Source organism: Sphaeramia orbicularis, chromosome 22 (genome assembly GCF_902148855.1).
Source record: "Sphaeramia orbicularis chromosome 22, fSphaOr1.1, whole genome shotgun sequence".
NCBI lineage: Eukaryota > Metazoa > Chordata > Actinopteri > Kurtiformes > Apogonidae > Sphaeramia > Sphaeramia orbicularis.
In genome coordinates, this window is record NC_043978.1 from 41,449,694 (window position 1) to 41,471,032 (window position 21,339).

The window sequence follows — 21,339 nt, forward strand, 5'->3', positions numbered from 1 at the left end:
TCACAATGTCAATAAATCATAGATGGAGCTAAAATTGGAAGTTTATCTGCTATTCTTAACCAGCCTGGTAACCATATTAGTTACAAACAACAGTCCTAACATTCAAGTAGAAAAATATTTACGCTAGTGACTGACAACTTACATGGTTTTGGCAGTTTTTGACACAAAATGTCCCAATGTCAGTCTCTTCCTGTTTTTCCCCTCTGGCATCCCAAAGACAGGTAGAGACAAAAAACACACAAAAAAACAAAAAAACTGGATAAACATCTGTTGTCTTCCATGGTAAGCTCAACTTTCATGTCTACGAGTCTGATTTAAAACATTCATCAACAATATAATCCAGCTATTTTCTACACTTTGTAGTTGTAGATCTTTCACCTTAAGTGTCAGTCATGCTGTACATTATATGAGCTTTTGAACTTTGATGTGCAATACAGACACTGATGCATACGACGGCAGTTATGCACTGCAAAGTCAATATCTTACCAAGTGTATTTTTCTCATTTCTAGTTAAAATATCTCATCCCACTTAAAATAAGACATAATCACCAAAAGAGTAACTTTTCAGTGAAATATAAGAACTTATTTTTAGACAATAGATCTTGAAAATCTTATTTCAAGAAATATTACCAAGATAATTTTCACTTGTTCCATTGGCAGATTTTTTTTTTTTTACTTAATTCAAGATTTTTTTTTGTTATTCAAGCAAAAAAAAAAAAAAATCTGCCAATAGAAGAAATGAAAATTATCTTGGTAAGACTTCTTGAAATAAGATTTTCAAGATCTATTGTCAAAAAATCAGTTCTTATATTTCACTGAAAAGTTACTCTTCAGGGGATTATGTCTTATTTTAAGTGTGATGAGATATTTTGACAAGAAATGAGAAAAATACACTTGTAAGATATTGATTTCTGCTGGGTGGGTAGTGAAAACAGTGCAATGTGCAGTGTGTTGGTGTGAAAGTATGAGGGTATGAATGTGTATTATTTTTTTACCTGAATCTCACTGTATAACAGTTTAATAATAAGTATAAATAAAGAATCCTTCGTGAACCTGTCACTTGGAGAAACTTTCCAGTATATGCTTTACTGAGTGACTTAGAAGCAGACTTATCGTTATTGTTAGTATTATTTACTGAAAGATAGAAATTGCCAGTTATAATAATCATAACAGTAACTATTCTTCTTCTTCGTATTATTATTATTATTATTATTATTATTATTATTATGAAAAGTATGTGGAAAAAGTATTGTTCTGATTTAACTCAGCAGATACACTGTATATTAAAATAATTTTATGAAAACATGAGGACAAGGCAGCAAATGGTTTTAGTTCATTTGAAGTCCACAGTGTCACATTGTTCAAACAACCTACAGTTTATCCTCATCTTCTGAACAGCCAAACTGTGTATTAGGGAAAACAATCACTATTAAAGAAGACTGACTGCTGGTTTATTTGGCCTTTTGAGACAGAGTTCATTAAGTCAAAAAACCCCCACGAGGAAGAGCTGACTGAACTTCTTTGATTCAGTAAATACCAACAGCACTGAAGTCAGGTTTCACAATCACAGGTCCCCTTTCAGATTTTATGCTTCTGAAATATTTAAGCAGGGTGTGCTATTCAGTTGAAGGCCCTAGTCACATTCTGCTTCTTTTGTATTTTATATATTTTTGTGCTATTATGTCTACAGCACTTCAGAAGCAACAACAGATGATTGGGAACTACATACTTTCTGTGGATGGCATCATATTTAGCAGAGAGGCTCTTAGTGCACACCAACTGCTCAACCATAGTAATTCTTACTGAAAACTGTCCAACAGAAAGGCTTTGTATAATATTTTAGTTTATGGATACTGAAGCCATGACAAGCTCAATGACATTTACTATTACAACTGAGCTTTCAGATTTTAACCCATAAAGACCCAAAAAGCCACTGGTGACACAAACCATCTACTGATCTAAACTGTTGAATACCTGCTAATCCACTAATCCTATCAATCCACCTTAAAAATCGGTGTAAAATACAGTTTGTCGTCTTTTTACGGTCATCAGATATGACCCATTTGGACATTCAGAAGCCCCGTAGTGAATGTGGAAACACTCATCTTATACAACATTGATTTACCAGTAAAATCCATGGAGTTGGATCAATGACAGTGGATGGAGATGCTGGGTTTATGTTCAGTTAATGGGAGATTTTGTTGAAAACGCCAATTTTTCTTCAGTTTTCTCTGTTTTGATATAATAACCCTCAACTTCACTCTGAGCTTTTATGAACATCTATGATCAGTGAATTAAATACAGGAAAAAACATGATTATCACAAAAAAAGCACAAAATACAGAGCATAGTACTATAATAAATGGTGATAAATTACTTAAGAAAGGTTAAAATAAAGAGAAAAATTCATTTGGGGACTGGCACAAAAGTAGCACTGGGTCTGTATGGGTTAATACAAATTAGAGATATATTTCAGTGAAGTTTATAACGGATTCTAGCAAACACCATGTGTACTGTTGTTTTCATTGATGTTTCACAGCATGTATTAATTTTCAACTATTTTTGGCAACTATCTTCCATTAAAGTTTGTTTTCAAATAGACATATGATAAATATATACCTTCCTCTTTTTCCATTCATTATTTATAAAAGTGGTTAGTAAAGACAGTACTAGTAAATAGAGTAAGTTCCTAAAAGTCATAATCTATTCTGCAGGGAGCATCCCCCCACCACCACAACTGACCATTATTTTGCCATATTTGGACAAAAGGATGGAGCTGAAGGAGCTCAAGGGGTGATGAGTAAATGCTTGTTTACTGATATGGTGGAGCAATATATACTTGTTTACAGTCGAGCTGTCTGTCAAGGGAAAAAAAAAAAAGCATTTTATTCAACAAACATAAGCTATGAAACTGACTAAGGTGGTGAGTGAGTCGCCAATCACACCTGTCAATCTCAGCCTGAGACAGCAGCTTTTATAGAGATTCGGAGCCCCGCCCCTTCCACTTGTGCCCCATGGGATCTTTTTACAACAGCCAGTGACATGAAGTAATTTTTTGAAGCCATTTGAATTATGCGTCACACATGCGTTTACACATATGTTTATCAATTTAAGATAATTTTACAAGTCTATAAAGCTCAGTTCAAGTATCAGGCTGTGAAAATGCGTAAACAAAAATATTACAGACACAAAGGTCATGAAAGTGACATCATCATAACTTTCTCTGTCCACAATATCTTCAGAGCTTCAATATGACAAGACTTGTGGTGATTGTTTAAATACTTTTTCACGACCCAGACCTCCCAGGTAAAATAAACCAGATTACTGAAATAGTAGGTAAAGCGTATAAGAACGAAGGAGCAAAAGTGATATCCAAACTGTATCAGGGATTGGTGTCTAACAGGAAAACTTCAACTCTGTATATTAGAGATAAATGGAAAAAAGAACTGTTGGTAGAATTAAGTGATGATACATGGTATGAAATATGTGAAACTCAAGTAACTACATCTAATTCCAGAAATTGGATAATATTTTGTTAGAAAAACATAATGAGATTTTTTATAACACCAAAAATCCAAAAGGCTTCACTATCATTACCTCAGCCCTGTTGGAGGGTGTGCGGTGAGCAGGATGTGGGTCATGCACATGTATTTTGGCAGTGCACAAAACTATCCTAATATTGGAATAATATCAGCGAAGAACTTGGAAAAATATTGGGATATGAACTACCAACGACATGTTCTGTGTTATATTTGGATCATTTAACAGGAAAAGACATACCAAGTAAGGATGAATATTTGATTAAAATCCTCTTGGCATCGTCTAATAAAGCCATCACACGAAAATGGTATAAAGTGGACGCTCCTACCCTAAATAATTGGAGAGACATTGTGGAAGAAATTCACAACATGGAGAGACTTACGTATATCATAAGACTACAGCAAGCAACTTATGAAGATCGATGGAAAAAATGGACAATATACAGGACAACAACTGACACTATGTTCAAATTGTGTTGTAAAATTTCTAAAATGAAACAATAAAATATAAGTTAAAAAAAAAAAAAAAAAACTTTTTCACCTAAAGAACGAGGGGTAATATGCTGAGGTAACTGTTTCAGTGTTGGTGATGTACAGCTCTGGAAAAAAATAAGAGACCACTGCAAAATGATCACTTTCTCTGATTTTATCATTCATAGGTATGTGTTTGAGTAAAACGAACATTTTTGTTTAGTTCTCTAAACTGCCGACAACATTTCTCCCAAATTTCAAGTAAAAATATTGTTATTTAGAGCATGTATTTACACGACACATGGTCAAAATAACAATTAACCAATTAAAGAGAATGAGAAGAGAACTCCTGGAAATGGAATTAACTAGCCTTCTATTTTTAAGAGAGTTCAATGTAAATCTATATTTGAGGTCAGTACCTAGAAGCTGTGTGTTGTATCACACTTCATGATAATTCCACATTGACTCTGAGCATCAGTTGACTGTAACAGAAGAGCTGACAACCTGACAGGGCTATATCTCTGCTGTTTTATAAGAAATATTAGTCTAAAATCCTAAATGTTCTGTAGCGTCAACTCATCCACAGAAGCAAATGCCTACAATTTTAATACTAGGCATGCATCAAAAGGGTATTTTTCACTTCACTCCTTTAAAAAATAATGCAAGGCCATAGACTCTTATCTACAGAAGGATGAAAGCATAGTATGATTCACCCTCATACATTGCAAATTTGACAACTAGAACACTTTTTAAAAAGACTTTGATGGAGTATTTGAAAACACAGAGTAACACCCCCTGCTGATCGTATACATAAATATATGTATTCATATGTACTTGCTGTGTGATGTATGTTTTCTTTTGAATGTTGTGCTTTTATCGCATGCCGAGCACAGGAATAGAACCCCCCACCCCCCCCACCCATATACTGCCTAGGTGGCAGGAGGCAGGTAACAGGGAACAAAATAAAGAACAAATAAAGAATAAACAATGTGTACTCTTCCCAGAAAAGAAAGACTGTCACTGTAACACTACAACTGGGACATTTCATCAAAGTGCTCAAAGAATAACTTCTGAATGATCAAAGACTAATTAGCTTCATTATCAGCTTGTTGCATTTGTACAGATCTATTAAAAATAAACGACATCCTCTTATAAAGATGACTGATGTTTATCTTCCTTACATCCACTACATGTAATAATCCTCAGCTGCTGCGGTATCAGATCGGATCACGCTTTGATCCTTTTTACTTTGTTCAGTGTCAGTCAGGTATTTGCGGAATTTTAGTCAAGGATGAGTTTTACAGTAAAAATCCAAATTTGTTCCGCAGACAACATGTGTGGAAAAAGTGTTCTCAGCAGGAAAAGAAATAACATATCTGGATTTAGTCTTCCTACTACAGCCAGCTCCCTGCATGAGCTTTACCATAATGATCCCCACTCCTTTTATATTTCTCAGCAGTGAAAATGTATGGCCAGTTAAACAGGCAATTATTGAACACTTATGTCCATGACTTTTTTTCTGAATATGTAAATGTCTCTATCCACATGTGATTTTGCGGTTGCCTGACAGAAACGGGCTGCACGAATGCCAGAGGCCATGTAGTAGAGGAGCAATGGAGTGCTTGGAGATAATGAACATATGTGTGAGTGCAGCTCAAGTGGCATCTACTTGGGGGGACATAACCCTCAGGCAGAGGGGGCCATAATGACCATCTGTTTCTTTTCCAGATATGAGCTGGTGTGAAAATATCAATGGAGACACCCCTAAATTATGAGCTGTGACAGCTGCTCATTTAGTTCGGTCATGGAAGCACAACAAGAAGACCAAACTTTATGGAAAACAATTTGTATAACCAAGAGATTTCATCCAACTTTGCATGGTCACACACATTTTCATTGGTTGAGACTGGACATATGAGAACAAGCTCTTAAAAAATAAAACTGACCCATTTGAATACATTAACAACCTAGACCCATTATTTGTTAAGAAAAAAGGAAGGTCACTTGGGGCACAACTGGATATTTCTCTGCCTCAGAAATATCTTAAAAGTGGAAAATTACATTTTTTTTTCTTCTTAACACTACCGCAAATTTCAATCACAGGTTGCTCGCCACATTAGGAAGGATGTTACAGAATAAAACATGAAACAAATAAATTGATGTGAGTGCTCCGTATCTAAAGTACTGTGTCTAGATATAGCGGATAAGGAATAGCAATTACAGTTATTAGGACAAATCTTCATACACAGAATAATCATCCATTCATTCACTCATTCATCTTCTGAACCACTTTATCCTCACTAGGGTTGCGGGGGGTGCTGGAGCCTATCCCAGCTACCTATGGGTGAAGGCGGGGTACACCCTGGATGTGTTGCCAATTCATCGCAGGGCTGACAAATAGAGACGAACAACCAATCACTCTCACATTCCACTCTCACATTAACCAATGAACCTATCAGTTCATGTGTTTGGGGAAGAAGCTGGAGTACCCAGAGAGAACCCACGCAAACACAGAAAGAACATGCAAACTCCACCTAGAATCATCGAAATAAATTAATTTTAGCACCTTAACTGGTATTGTGAGATAACCGCCATTGTCATAATTTGACATCATCGACCACTGATAATAAATCTTTTAAACACAAAAAGTGCACAGACACGTTTACAGTGCAGGCCTTGTAAGTGTACTTCTGCTGTAGGAAAATGTTTGTACCCTACATTATTTTATTCACAGTAATGACACATATGATATCTCACTTTGACTATTAATATCAATTTTATTGCTGTATTTCATCAAATGAAAGATGAAAACAACATGACATCAGCATTGCACATCGATTATCGATCCCCTGGCTCTCTGAGCAATCAGCATCATCTGCTGAAAAACCCACAATGGGCGACCACAAGTGCTCATTATTCATATGGCTACATTCCTGTAGACAGATTGGAATGGATGACTGATTGCCCCGCAAACCCTCGTTCCCTTGGGACCCCAGTCCCATCCTGTAAATGCAGGTTTTCAAGGTTTTGGACAATGACCTCTCATCTGCACTGTTGGAGCCCTCAGAGGCACCTCAATAGCTACAGCAACAATCTAGCAGATGGTAATGCTGACTGGAGGATGGCCTGATTGGAGGTGATTATACATCTGGAACAGGCCAGCAAACCTGGGGATCAGACTCTCAGCTGGCAGCTGCAGAGCAAAAAGGCTTTTTATCAGCCACAAACAAAAACCTGGTTAAACAACTTGTCCCCTGCTGTTCTGCGAACTGTAATGGTCTGTGCAATTATGAGTATCAAACCGTCCCTACTAAAACAGAATGCACAGTTGTATGGACATCAATGGAGCTGACACTGAGAGCGCTGATGGTTTCTTTTAGACTCATCCAATCATTTCATACATGATAAAGAGTTTCAGGTTAAAGATATGTTGTTGGTATCCATGGTGCTGCATGGAACACCTGTTTTCTGGCTGTCAGCCAAATGTACTATGTACGGCTTGAAGCATGGGGATAAATGGTGATTTTCACACTGTACTTAATTACACAGAGCTTTACTAGTCTGAATAGTAAACTACCCCTGCCAAGAGAAATTACTAGAATATTTTTTTAAAAACTTCCATATTTTGACAGTTATTTCAGGGAAAAATACATAAAATGTCACTATATTTCATTTAAGTTTGAGTAAATCACTGAAACTCTCAGTGAGGTTCATAAGTACATAAACGTGCAGTGTCAAGATCTAGTGCAACAAAAAAAGATCAACAACAGGACAGATGACGTCATGGTTTTGTGCACAGATTTGTTTATTTGCATTTTAACTGAGGTATCTTGGATCACTATCTTCCACAGTGCAAAAAAATAAAATCTTCTGTGCAGATATGTATCTGCTTTAGCAGAGGTTTCTGGTCATTTTCCATGTGCGTGTAGGTGGACTGTGGATGAATGACTGAATGTATTATTGACCATCCACAAATGGTTGAGGTGGGATGAGGTCATGTCTCCAATACAGAAGGAACCAGAAGAGATTAGGTTATATGATGTTGTAACCCTGTTTACTGGGTGAAAGAAACAACAGAAATGGATCAAACTGAAATTAACTGACAGCAGATTCATAACACGCTGCCGTCTTAGTGATGGTGTTTGGTGTTACCATTGTTTTAATGCAGTACAGACAGGTGACATATTTTTTATAAAAATTGTGTTATGATCCCAAATGTCAAATAAATGTTCATCTTTCATTCTGAGCCAAAGCTTAAAGTCCCATCCACACAAAAACAGGTATTCTATTTTCTTTGGCTGTTATGCCTCAGCTTTAGTGTGTAGGATGGTGGCTCTGCAGACTTTAACACTCTAAGGCTGTTTTCTCATCCATCTGTTTAATGTGCAAAGTTTGTCTGTGCTTACCCAAAAATCTATGTGTGTATTGTGACCCTGCAAAGTTTTTGGAGCTGACCACAAGCCTTCACTCTTCATGCACTAAAAATAAGCTTTAGGGAGAGCAGGAAACATAAGTTTTTCAATACATCATATTTTATAATTAAGGAAATTTATTTATTTATTTACCATTTCCTCACAACCTCTACATGTACAGCACATTTACTACTTATAAAATGAGAAAATTAGTAGATGGGTAGAGGAAGAGTGTTTGTGTAATACTCCACTGTGACTTCCATTACATAGCTTTTCAATATGTGTCTAGTGATTATCATATTAGTACTGTGATAGAGAGGTGAAGTGACTCCTCTCACAAAGCTTCAAACGCCTCAAAGACTGGGTTTCAGTGCCCTTCTGACCAGGTCGGCTTACTGAGCTTTGGCTGAAATTGACCCTAATATCGAGAAGTGTTCTTTGATTTTCAGAACTGTCTGAAATAGGACTGGTACTCATCAATAAAGTACATAGAAAAAGATGTGATCAAAAAAACAGATATCGCAAACAAATAAAACCAATCAGAGTTGAATTTACACTTTTGCATTTTCCACATTTGAATGAGTGTTCAAATTGATCTGACCTGCATGATGACACCAAAATGACTGCAGGGAGATTCGTGACCCAACTGCAGTACTTGAATGGAGCTTTATATTTCCAGTGGAGGGCCACATCAGTCTGACACTTGACTAATAGCTTTCTGGTTAGATGCCTAGAAGCTAGAGATAAACTTTTAAATATTTCCAGAGCAAAGTGCCTTTTAAATGCTGCAGATTTAGTAAGTATTATAATCATGTCAAAACGATGAATTTACATAAAATAATACAGACAAATGCGATCGGGCACTGAGTCTATAAAGTACAGTCCAACAGGAAATGCTGTTCTGAGTCGTGTTATGAAAAGCAGTGAGAGAACACAGTGAATTTGTGCTAACAGTCGGTGTTGATTTAAGTTATTTACTCCAAACACATTTTACACCATGTGATTTTACTGATTAATATTCTCAGCACTTTATAGCTCATGGCTGCCAGTGACTGAGCTGTATTGATATTTATACAAGGAAATAAATTGTTTGACTTACACAAACCTGGCTGGTACAAGATGCCATAAAAAACCTAACAACTATCCTGCTGTGGGATGGATAAACACATAAAAGACACAAGGGGGTCTTCAAATGAAACGAAATCATTTTACACATTAAGTTTGCGAATAAAACTCCACCCTGGTCTGGCCTCATCTTGCAGTTGCACATTTTAATAAGCCTGCTATGGGACATGAGGCACTCGCCGTCATGGCTGTTTTATGAACATCAGTGACACTTGAAACACGAGAGAAGTCTTCGTTAACATAAATCTGAATATCTATAAGGCTAAGGATTTGAACTGTAAAAACCAGTGTCTCTATATGATAAGGCCCTTTTTATTTTGTGCTTTACCAAACTCTCTTGGTTATTGAGTATTTTACATTTTAAGAAATAGTATTTATTTATTTTTTTTTAGCTCAGATCAAAGAAAAGGGCAAACAGAGTAAAAAAGGAAAATAAAATTACAAAACACTATCTCTACATCTGTAAATCATGTAGCGCAGCAAAAATTACTTGCAATTTAGGCGCAAAGCATTTAATACCTCAGCTTAAAATTTACAAGTGTTTTGCCACAGGTGAAAAAAAAAACGAAATTCAGACTTGTCATAAAAACTAGGCCAGTATTGCTTTTCCCAAATTTCACCTTTCTCTACTCTTGTGCAAAACTTCAGCTGTCAGGAATGTACAATACAACTTTGGGGAAAAAATGATTAGAGATTCTTAGATGAGAGAAAGGGCCTACGAACACTGGGGGGAAGGGTGGGAATACAAACCATTGTACTTTATGTAACCTGTCTGTGGAGAAGAAGATGAAAAAGGTGAAGAAAAAAAAAGTGCATGAGAGGCAGAGAATTGTAGAGTATGCAAGCTGAGGACGACAAGATATAACTCATCTGTGGATAGGCTGCAGTCTTTTTCAGAAGTGCCTATATGAAGCTCAAATATTTCATTTTCTGAAGCTCTTTATGAAGTCCCACGGGGAACTGCGACCAAAACACTACACAGACACAGTCATAATATTTCCACAATAATAACTGAGAGGAATGTGTGTATGGGTGTTGTAAGAAGACGGACCAATAAGATGAATAGCTAGAAAATGTGACAGCTACATGTGTGCTTCGGTCCATAGACAGGTGATTTATCTGCATAACTACAGGCTAAATTCATGTTATACAACTAGTGTAACATCTATTAATTTAATTATACTATGCAAAAGGTTCTATGTGACATCAACTGCAGGATGGGATGACCTATGAGAGTTTTGTTTCTTTTCTGTCTTAAAACTGACTGGAAAGCTCTTTCAGTGAACCAACGTGGAGAGAATAGCAAGCGAGGGGAGATGTATTAGTCTGTGAAAATAATGCTGCTTCCTCTGAAAACTGGCAAAAAAGCAGAGCAAGAATAGTGGTGGTGGCTAAGCTGTAAGAGGTCTCATTTACATTTGAAACAGCAAAACACCAATGACGCCTGCTGAAGAGCCCACAGAAAGACACACACAGATACGTCAAGAAATAAAAATGTATTCCCTTAGATTCCCTCTCAGCCACTATACCTGAGCAGTCACAGACAATGCACTACTTACCCTCTTTTCTTTACTTTGGCAGGGTTGAAAAGTTTTGTTTCTTTTATGACTCCATTACAATTCAAATGATGAATGCGCTGTAGCAGTGGCAGCTGGTTGAAACAGTTTGCAGGGCAACTACACTGCACTCCCATGGCCATTTAAACATGTTTTTAAACATAAATTAATTATACGTTGTAAAACAATTATAAAATGAAAATAAATGTGCTTATTTCTGTTCTACATCTGGTAAACACATTAGGATTCATTAAGAAGAAGGGCATTCAGAGAGTGCAGACCTCTGCCAAGGAAACAGTCCACTCTAAAACTCCTCGTTTATGAAACAAACCAAAAATTATCACCTATGTTTGTATCAGCTGGTGCCACTGGTTAACTTAACTGACTGTTGCTATGGTAACAATCAGCCTCGTTGAGATGAGGACTCAGGTCTTTGATATTAAGTTGCAGATACCAGTGAACTGACACTTGACTTGGTCCGGTCTGCAAAAGACCTGAGACTTGACTCAGACTCGTTCACATTCTTCATCATGAACTCATTTCTGTTCATCTGAATGTCGTTTTCTACACTGTAGCATCATTTCTAAACCTAGGCAAGTGCCTAATTTGCCACTGCTCTGCCTTTTCTACTAAATCTTGGCTACAGTTTCTATACTTAAGAGACAAATATGATGTAAAATTTAATTTCATTTGTTTTATTATTATTATTATTATTGTTATTATTATTATTATTATTATTATTATTATTAATTTATGTACAGTTATTATTATTTATTTATTTTGTTGTTTGTTTGCTTATCAATCATTTACGTACCAGTACTTATATTTTGTTGGTTGATTTTTGTTTTGATTTAACTTTCTACATGTTCGAAACAAGAAAAGAACTCGGAGAGTGCAGACCTCTGCCAAGACAGATCTGCCCCCCCCCCCCCCCCCCGCCCTGAAAATTTCATGAAAATCCATCCATGACTTTTTGAGTTATCTTGCTAACAAACAAACAAACGAACATGCACACATGCACGCAAACACACAAAGCAAAGTGATCACAATACCTCCTGGCGGAGGTAATAAAGATTTAATTCATTCATTCATTCATTCATTCAAATATGATAAACACCATCTGCAGTTTCTGTAGAATAAAAATCAAAGATGCTGGATCAGTGTTATCTAATTTTATCTGGCTCTGAAAAACACACCCAGACAGGTCAGTCACTTAATAACAGGAAACGTTAACATTGGCAGACATGTTTAGTCTTAGCATCAGCTATCTAACATGAGCTTGGATATTACCTTTATTATGGCAATATTTTCTAAAGATGACTGATTGTTTGACACCTCTTCACACAGAGTCCTTGGCTTTACCGCCCTGGAGGACTGGCTCAGAGAAATCCAAATGTTTCCACGCCCAGTCGACTTAAAAATGTATACTGAACGTCTCTGCTGGATAATTAATTTCTACGTATTTCACTTCATGCTATGTTACCTTGGAACTCTCTATTGTAGAGGACAGTTAAAAACAATTCAAGACAACACCCCTTAGCCATGAATCTGGTCAAATATTTATGGTCTTAATGGTCCCTCCACTAACTTTCAGAAAAATCAGTGCGCTGACTTGGGTGTAAGGTGTGCAACATGCTAGCAATGTGTTACGCCTGTGGTAGTCATTTTTTCATTTCCATTTCCTTTTCATTTGTGCATCCATGTTGACAGAGGACTTACTGAGCGTATGAGGTGTGTTTAGTATTGGAAAGGACTGGCATTTAGAAAATAGAGGAGACTATTTTTCACTCATTGGGTAAGTGACTCATGGTCAATATTAACAGAATAAAATTGTTAACTGTCAAATTTACATCGTACCAACAATATTTAACATAACCACTACCATTCACTATTGCTTCAGTGTCTGAACTACATCAGGATGTGTCACAGAAGTAAAACAAAAAAAACAAAAAAGCAATGGCTACTGCCACAGTACTGTGGCACAAAATAGCGGTTTGTCTTTTGCTACAGAGCCAATCAAATGTTAGCATTTGCACTGTGACAATAAGCAGTAACAACATTTTGTTGCCACAGAGCCAATCATGGATACTCTTACATGAACTCATTAGCCTCTTGTTGCCACGGTACTGTGGTGACATATGGCGTATACATACACACCACAACCAAATTATGGCAATCCACAAAAGTTTAATATCGTTTTGGCCTTTCATCTACAAGACACTGGTACTGTCGATGCCCTGAAATGGTAATTTTGGAGAACAGGTCCCAGAGCGGAAAAATCTCACAATGCCGCCCTCGCGTTGCTGTATGGATAAGCAAAACACCACTTTTTGGAAATGATGATGCCATAGTAACACGTGACCAGAAGGACAAAACCCAAGACATAACCTCATGCTCATGCTCACTGCATTTTTCTGTGATTTTAGTGTATCCTGCTGCTCTGTCTGTGTTTGTGCACAGTGCCACATAAAGGTGTGGCATACATATTGCACAGTTTTAACCCAGTTTTCCCATTTCCACCTGGAAGCAGACATTTCTTGAAACGATATGTCTATGGACGTGAAATTTCTAGAATCCGCAAAACAAAAAAAAACATGAGCATTGTCGTCTGGACGTAGCTTCCGGGAAATGGTACCCTAGCCTTTTCCTTTAACTGGATAGGCACATGGCACGTGCAATGCTTATCGTCACAGTACTGTGGCAGCAGGGTGACAGGTCACCAGTCTACACATGAAAGAACAAGGATGCCGACTGGCTCAGTACTGATAGACAAATAAGAAAGTTAGTCCTACAATACTACAGCAATAGCCACTTAGAAAAAAAAAATTCTCATGCATAATATCCCTTTCTCCTGAATGAAAATCATGAGTAAACGAAAATCATGTGACTATTTGAACTTGACAGTTCTCAACAAACTAGATTTATAGCAAAATGAAATCACGTTGATAGCATGTCAATGGGAGGCTCATAAAACATATTAGTAACCCTGCAGCAGTAACAGGTACCCAATGTGATCAAATGCACAACAGGAACATCCCACAGACCATTCCAGTGTGACAGAGGTTGTCTGTCCCATCTCTAATAACAGTTATCATGTAACATACTTGCTGGAGGGGAAAGGAAAAATCTTTCAAGTGGCATTTGGATAAAGGACAAAGTTATTCTCAAAGTAACACCTTTAGTGCAATTACTTGTAAAGTTACTTAGACCAGAATCAGATCATTTCAAGGCCAACTAACTCTTTCAAGAAACACTCAGAAAAAGACCAGACAGTTCAGAGCTGTGAGTCAGTTACATATGTCTCCCCATATACCACACAGCATTTGATGCTTTACTGCTCACTTGCTGTCCTTGATACTTTATGTACAACAAAAAGGATAAAAATCGTAGTTCTAAGTTGCTTTTGTCTCATCTTAAAATGGTCCAGGAATTGCAGAATTACATCTGGCAGCAGTCCCGGATCAGGAGCTCTGAAGGTCCCATCAGTCCTGGCCCTGTAGTGACCGTGGTCCGAGAGCCAGAGGTCAGCTCTGGTAAGCACTAAATGGACGAGCTAAGGAGTTGTAAAGGCCTGCCAAAGATGAATGCAGCGCTTTGCCAGTAAGAGTACCTCTAGGTGACCCATCTCTGTCACGATGGTTCAGCTTCACCCATTGATAGTTCCACAAAACATGTCCGAAAGAGACTCTCTATGCATCAAATGTATTGTTACTCCTGTTTTTGTGGAAATAAATACACTGTGACATGTGCAACGCTGCATAAAAACACTTACCTTAAATAATTCTGTCTTGTGATTGTGATAACAGATCTAGAAAAGTAGTCAAGGGTAAATTTAAAGGGACTTCACAATAAACAATTATTAATTTGTTTCAGAAGATGCTGGATGTAAATGGGCTAAATTAAAGCCAAATGACTTGAGGAGAAAAAACTGCTTTTAATTAAAAGTAATGCATCTCTGATCAAAGGGGTTCTTATACATTAAAAGGATTTGTATCCAACAAACTTCAGATTAAAAGGACTCTGCTTCCACACCTAATGCTACCACTATTAGCAGACGCAACCTGCCCCTCTTTTAAACAACAGCTGTTCCATCACACCGTGGTACCTAATTATTGCAAAACTAACAAATACATAAGGATGCTTATGAAGTTGATGTTGAGTCTTCTAATTTCCTAGAGGTTAGAGGCAAGAATAATTCTTTTAGATTGTTTCTGGTGTATGTTAGACCCTTAGGCGTGACTGTGACACAGGGCAGTTTCTTTTTAATAATAATCTTTCACGTTTCTGTGATAATAACTCACTTATACTTCAATGTGAAAGCTTATAGAGGGAAGGATGAGTGGAGTAAGTGTTAGTTAAATATGGTCATAATGTTCCTACTGTATGTCAGAGTGGAACATTAACACTTACATTCTTTGATGTTTCTGTCACACACACAAAACAAGCTGTGGATCTGCATTTAGATGATACTATTTTAATGCAGTGTTTTTTAAATGTCACACAACAGTTTCCACACTAGTGCATGATTGCAATTTGTCACGCTGGGCTGGTTGTGATAGCGACACTCATTACATTGAGCTTTGCTTTAGCACACCTCACGCCATTTGGAGCATTTAAGTGAATATGCATACAAAGTCATATGTTGCTCTACATGGTCCTGCATGTCATATGTTAATAGATGCACATGGGGGGCAGGAAACAGACTCCTATGAAAATGTCAAGGTTGTAAAACACACTATGACTGAAAAAAGGCTTCAAATACCTTGGCTTAGACACTGGTTCTTAAACATTTTTTTTTCCAACACCAATTTGACTTGAGTCACCTGTGTTAACTGTTCTTCAGCATTGTAGAATTTCGCCACTCAGAACAGCACAACATAAAAAACTAGAAGCACTCGGAGAGCGCAGACCTCCGCCAAGGCTGATCAGTGGCCCCCCCGTGGGCCCCCCCACCCCCGATCACCACCAAAATGTAATCATTTCTTCCTTATCCCATTTCCAACAAACCCTGAAAATTTCATCCAAATCTGTCCATAACTTTTTGAGTTATGTTGCACACTAACAATCAGTGCCCCCCCTCCCCCCCGTGGGCCCCCCCACCCCCGATCACCACCAAAATTTCATCATTTCTTCCTTATCCCATTTCCAACAAACCCTGAAAATTTCATCCAAATCTGTCCATAACTTTTTGAGTTATGTTCCACACGAACGGACAGACAAACAAACAAACAGACAGACAGACAAACAAACAAACCCTGGCAAAAACATAACCTCCTTGGCGGAGGTAAATATACACAATCTGAAGTTGAACTAATAAAAAAAAAAAAAAAAAATCATATAATTAGGGAAATGTATAATAGCCATGCATTCATTCTGCATGCACTGCTTTGTCAAAATATAAGTATAGATACATGAAAAACACAATAAACTAGAAGCACTCGGAGAGCGCAGACCTCCGCCAAGGCTGATCAGTGGCCCCCCCCCCGTGGGCCCCCCCACCCCACCCCCGATCACCACCAAAATTTAATCATTTCTTCCTTATCCCATTTCCAACAAACCCTGAAAATTTCATCCAAATCTGTCCTTAACTTTTTGAGTTATGTTGCACACTAATGGACAGACAAACAAACAGACAGACAAACAAACAAACAAACAAACCCTGGCAAAAACATAACCTCCTTGGCGGGGGTAATAAATATCAAAGTAGATATAAAAAAGCAAAGATAGAATTACTGATGCAACTTTACTCAAGTTAAAATACAAAAATGCAAGCTCTGGAAAACAAAGCCTATCAAATTCCGTTGGAATATTAGCTTTGTTCATGGGATGCATTCATTCATCATTTATGCCATGCAAGGTTTATATATTATGTACACAAACATTCATCTCTGACCAGAGTTGCATTTATTTTTCACACAATGTTAATATCTTAATGTACAGAAAATTCTATTTTAATTCTATTCTCTATTTACATAAATACCAAATTTCTTATTTTTTTTTTCTTACATTTCATTTTTCATTCATTTGTGTTTTTTTTCTGCCTGTCTTTTTCTCTGCACTTACTCGTATGTTGCTGCTGTTGAAATTTCCCCATGGTGGGATGAATAAAGTCTTGTCTTATCTCATCTTTTTGCCAAGACCTTGTAGTATTGATGATACAAGTGCCAGACCATTGCATACAGTCCTTCCCACCACATCCCAAATATTCTCAATGGAGTTATGTCTGTGCCATCAGTGAAGAAAAAAACTCACTGATGTTCAGACCTCGTCATTCAGTATCATCAGGTTCAGCTGACCTTATTTTATGGACACATAACTTTGCTGAACCCAGACCTGACCAACTGAAGTAACACAAGATCATAACACTGCTCCCACAGGCTTGTACTGTAAGCACTAGGCATGATGGGTAATCACTCCATGTACCTCTCCTCTCACACTGATGGATCCATCACAGTAGAACAGGGTCAATCTGGACTCATCAGACCACTTGACCTTTTTCCATTGAAACACAGTATAATCTTCATGTTCTCTATCAAATCAATGGTTGTTGCTACTCGCTGCATCAGTTATTTTTAGCAGATGAAATGTATGAATCACTGCAATAATTCTCCAAGAGAAGGATCTGAACTATTTCCTTGGCTAAATCCAGGTGGGGACGGTTTTGACTGGGCAGTGTATTTTCAAAGAGTAAAAGTAGTGCTGTCAAATGATTAACATTTTTAATCAGATTATTCACAGGGTTGCTGTGGATTCATTTTGATTAATTACAATTAAATGTCATTTATTTTTAATTTATATTAATCAGGTTTCATTTTGCATGAGCAAACAGATTCAAGAAAAGAAGGGAAAATATATGCACTTAATGTGTTTGTTGCAAGCTGGGCGACGCATTAGCCAAAGTGCTAGCAGAATCCCTGATTAACGTATGCTTTGTGTTAATGTGGCATTTTATGCTGGAAACGCTTCAGTGAAAAGAAAACGCCTTTCTGCAGAGTGTGTATAACACTTTGTCAGTCAACTGTTCCATTTTTGGGGTTTTTTGTCCTCATATTTCCATCCAGAGGGCCAACGTGCTGTTTAGTGTCTTCCATCTTTATGGGTTGGTTCTACTGCCTGTCACTACCGGATCAACAACCCATTTGTTCATGTTCGATAGTAACTCTACTTTGACAAACTGCCCCAAATGTGTTGCCAGAGACATTCAGAGTCAATCTGTGCTGCAGATGGATTAATTGCATTAACATTTTTAATCAGATTAATCATGATGATCGATTAATCTGCTTTAATGCATTAATTTTGACAGCCCTAGTAAAAGTAATTCTACATTCTACATTTTTACAGCTGTTTTTATGCAAAGCTACTGACCCTCACGTCACTCATGTTGGTATTAGTATTCCTCATCTCAGAAAAAATTATTAAATAGAGAACATCTTTTCTGTCTCCGGTTTGATTTGTCTTGTTAGATCTTTAAGTGACCACATCTCTTCTGTGTGACGTGTATTGCTCTATATGCCTTTTCTATGTATGTATGTGTTATTGTAATGCAATGTGACAAAAAAAATAAAATCAGTGTTGATATTAGAAAAGTATGCAGTGATGCAAAAAAAAAAAAAAAAAAACGATAATCCCCTTTCCCTCAAATGCATTAAAAAGCCATGCACCTGTTTTGAAAATGTGAAGAGAAAGTAAAAGTCAAAGTAAAGTTGTCCAAAAAATAAATACTAACTCGACTTAAGTAATGAAGAATTTGAACTTCCTTCACACCTGCGCTACACAGATAAACACAAGTTTCACACAGAAATATCACATATAAATCCATAAAAGGTGAAGCACATAAAGCTCTCCTTCTGTGGCCTGTGTTTCTTTCAATGCCTGCTGAGACACGTGCTTGTAACCCTGACTCTAACATCCTGGCTCTGTTGGATGAGTCAAATCCTTCGTTGCCTGAGTTCAGAGGTCCTAAATATGCTTCCCTCAGGTCGCTATATACTGCATGATGCAATTCGAAGCAGAGAATTGAAGGCAAATGTAATACAAAGCTTATCGTACAACTTCTTTACACTGGGGTGGTCAAAATATATTCACTGAAACATTTGATATTGTTTTTTTAATTCATTTGTGTACAGAAATGTCGCTTTTGTGTCCAATATTTAACAGACTACACTTCAGCTCCATGTTGCATCACTGTAAGCATGCTCTCCAAGTGACATTTTTCTGACAACTATTAAATGATTCATGTTTTGGTTTTAAAAAGCACAAGTAGTCCCTGGTTTAACAGTCCTCCTGGCTCCTCCCTACTGTTTCACTCCCAAGGTGTTTCAGCTGTTTTTTATCAAACTACTTCGAACACCTTCCATACCTTTTCCCCAGTGAGAGTTAATATACTGCAAGTATTTTTTTTTTTTTTTCTGCAGATTTGAAGAGTATTAACCATTGAGAATTGGGCCTCAAAGATTTCTTTTTCATTCCTTTTTTTTTTTTTTTTTGTGCTTGGACAATTCCATCAGATGTGACGCAACATTAACGCAACTCAGTGGAGCAGCTTTCACCAATTTCAAAGTAAGTGCTCCCTCTGTGGATGATGGCTGTCATGGAGCTCGAAGCCTTGTTTAAGCAATAATTAAAGATTTTATTCTCAGGATTCTGAATTGTGATGTGTTTTGTGTGGATATTTCTATCATCTCGACTTAAACCTCCATTATACATCATCATTACATAAAAATAAAATGAAGCTGTAAAGTCAGGATGTATGATATATGTGTTTTTTTTTTTTTTTTTTCCAAAGGTGCCTGTGAAATACATCTGAGTGCAAGGAGAACTTGTTAAATAAGCAATATGTGCAAGAATGTTTTGTTTCCCACTCGACCGACTCTGTGCTAAATGTTCTGGCTATTGATTTAAGCAGTATTATCAAAACACAGCATTAAAATTCAAAAGCAGGAGCACAGGTTGGCAATTAGTAAGCTGACCTATGCTTGCTATGTCCATGGGTGGCTCTTACTGCTTTTGTTTTTTTTCCCCTCCCCTCTTTATATAATATGAATGATCCTCCCATTGGATTTGAGATGTAGGGAGTTTGGCTGAGTTGGTCTCTGAGCGGCAGAGATGGTGTGGGTGGACGGCAGCCTCTGACTACAAATGAGAGCCACGAACGCTCAGCCTAATCCGTCACACATGTAATGAACGCCTTCCTGCTATGCTCCCTTAAGAAGACACACAAGCGTGAACACACACTAACGCACACTTAAACATTAACGCGCATTTACTCCCACAAACAGACAGAAACAGGGATAGGGCAGATGCATGAAGTATAACATTCATATGATTCCAATGCCCTTAAAAGATTACACACACAAGCAGCATGAAAAACGTCCGTAACAGTGTACTGACAGTTTCTCTTTTTATTCTGACGTCCTACACACTGGAAACCAAAGTACAGCTATGCTACGAACAGTATAGGCCACCGTCCATACAGATTTGGCCGAATGTGTTTAATTTCTAGGTGAGAAGCCTTATTCACCTTTTTACGTCATTTCCCTGGTTTCTGTCAACCTGTTGCTGTCAGACTGAAGCAGATTTCAGTATGACTGAGAATGAAAAGCCTCAATGAGAAGTGAGCAGACCTGGTGTTAATTAAGGATTAGTCACACAGGAAGGTTATGTGAATGCGGTAATTGCTGATTGGTGCCCAGCTGCAGGAAAAGAGAATTACGTGTTCTAAAAAACCAAGTGTTCCCTTCTTATCCTGCCAGCTCTCTCTCAGTCTTACACAATCGTCACATTTCCAGTGAGGGTGCTATTATTTAATTCTGCTGAAGGTTTTCGATCCCTGCCTCTAATATAACACATTTACACAGGCTTGGGGAACAGACTACTCACAATCAAGTATGATTCCATCTTACTGTACCCAAGCAGGATGTTTAAAGCTACAAAGCTGGTCACACAGTTAATGAGAAAATGAAACATCCTAAAACAAGACACAACACACTCAGAGAAAAATCTAGCCTTAGAAATGTAGCCGAGACAGATTTGCTTACCCTATTAACAGTTTTTGTTTTTCTTCTTAAAACAAGACAATTTGGTTCCATTTAAGAATATTCTACCTTATCCCAGGGCTACTTTAGCAGTGCCAACTGATTTTCCACCAACTGGAGAAGATTCTAATCTTTGACAGCCAAAGAACAGCACATAGCCTATATATATCAATAGGCAAAACACTTAAATTATTACAAAAACA

General features: G+C 37.4%; 1 protein-coding gene across 1 annotated transcript in view; it reads right to left on the bottom strand.

Annotated features, from left to right (window-relative positions):
- alk (ALK receptor tyrosine kinase) overlaps nucleotides 1-21,339 on the bottom strand; it is a 405,435-nt gene that overhangs the window by 160,132 nt on the left and 223,964 nt on the right. The gene's annotated exons all lie outside the window — the stretch shown is intronic.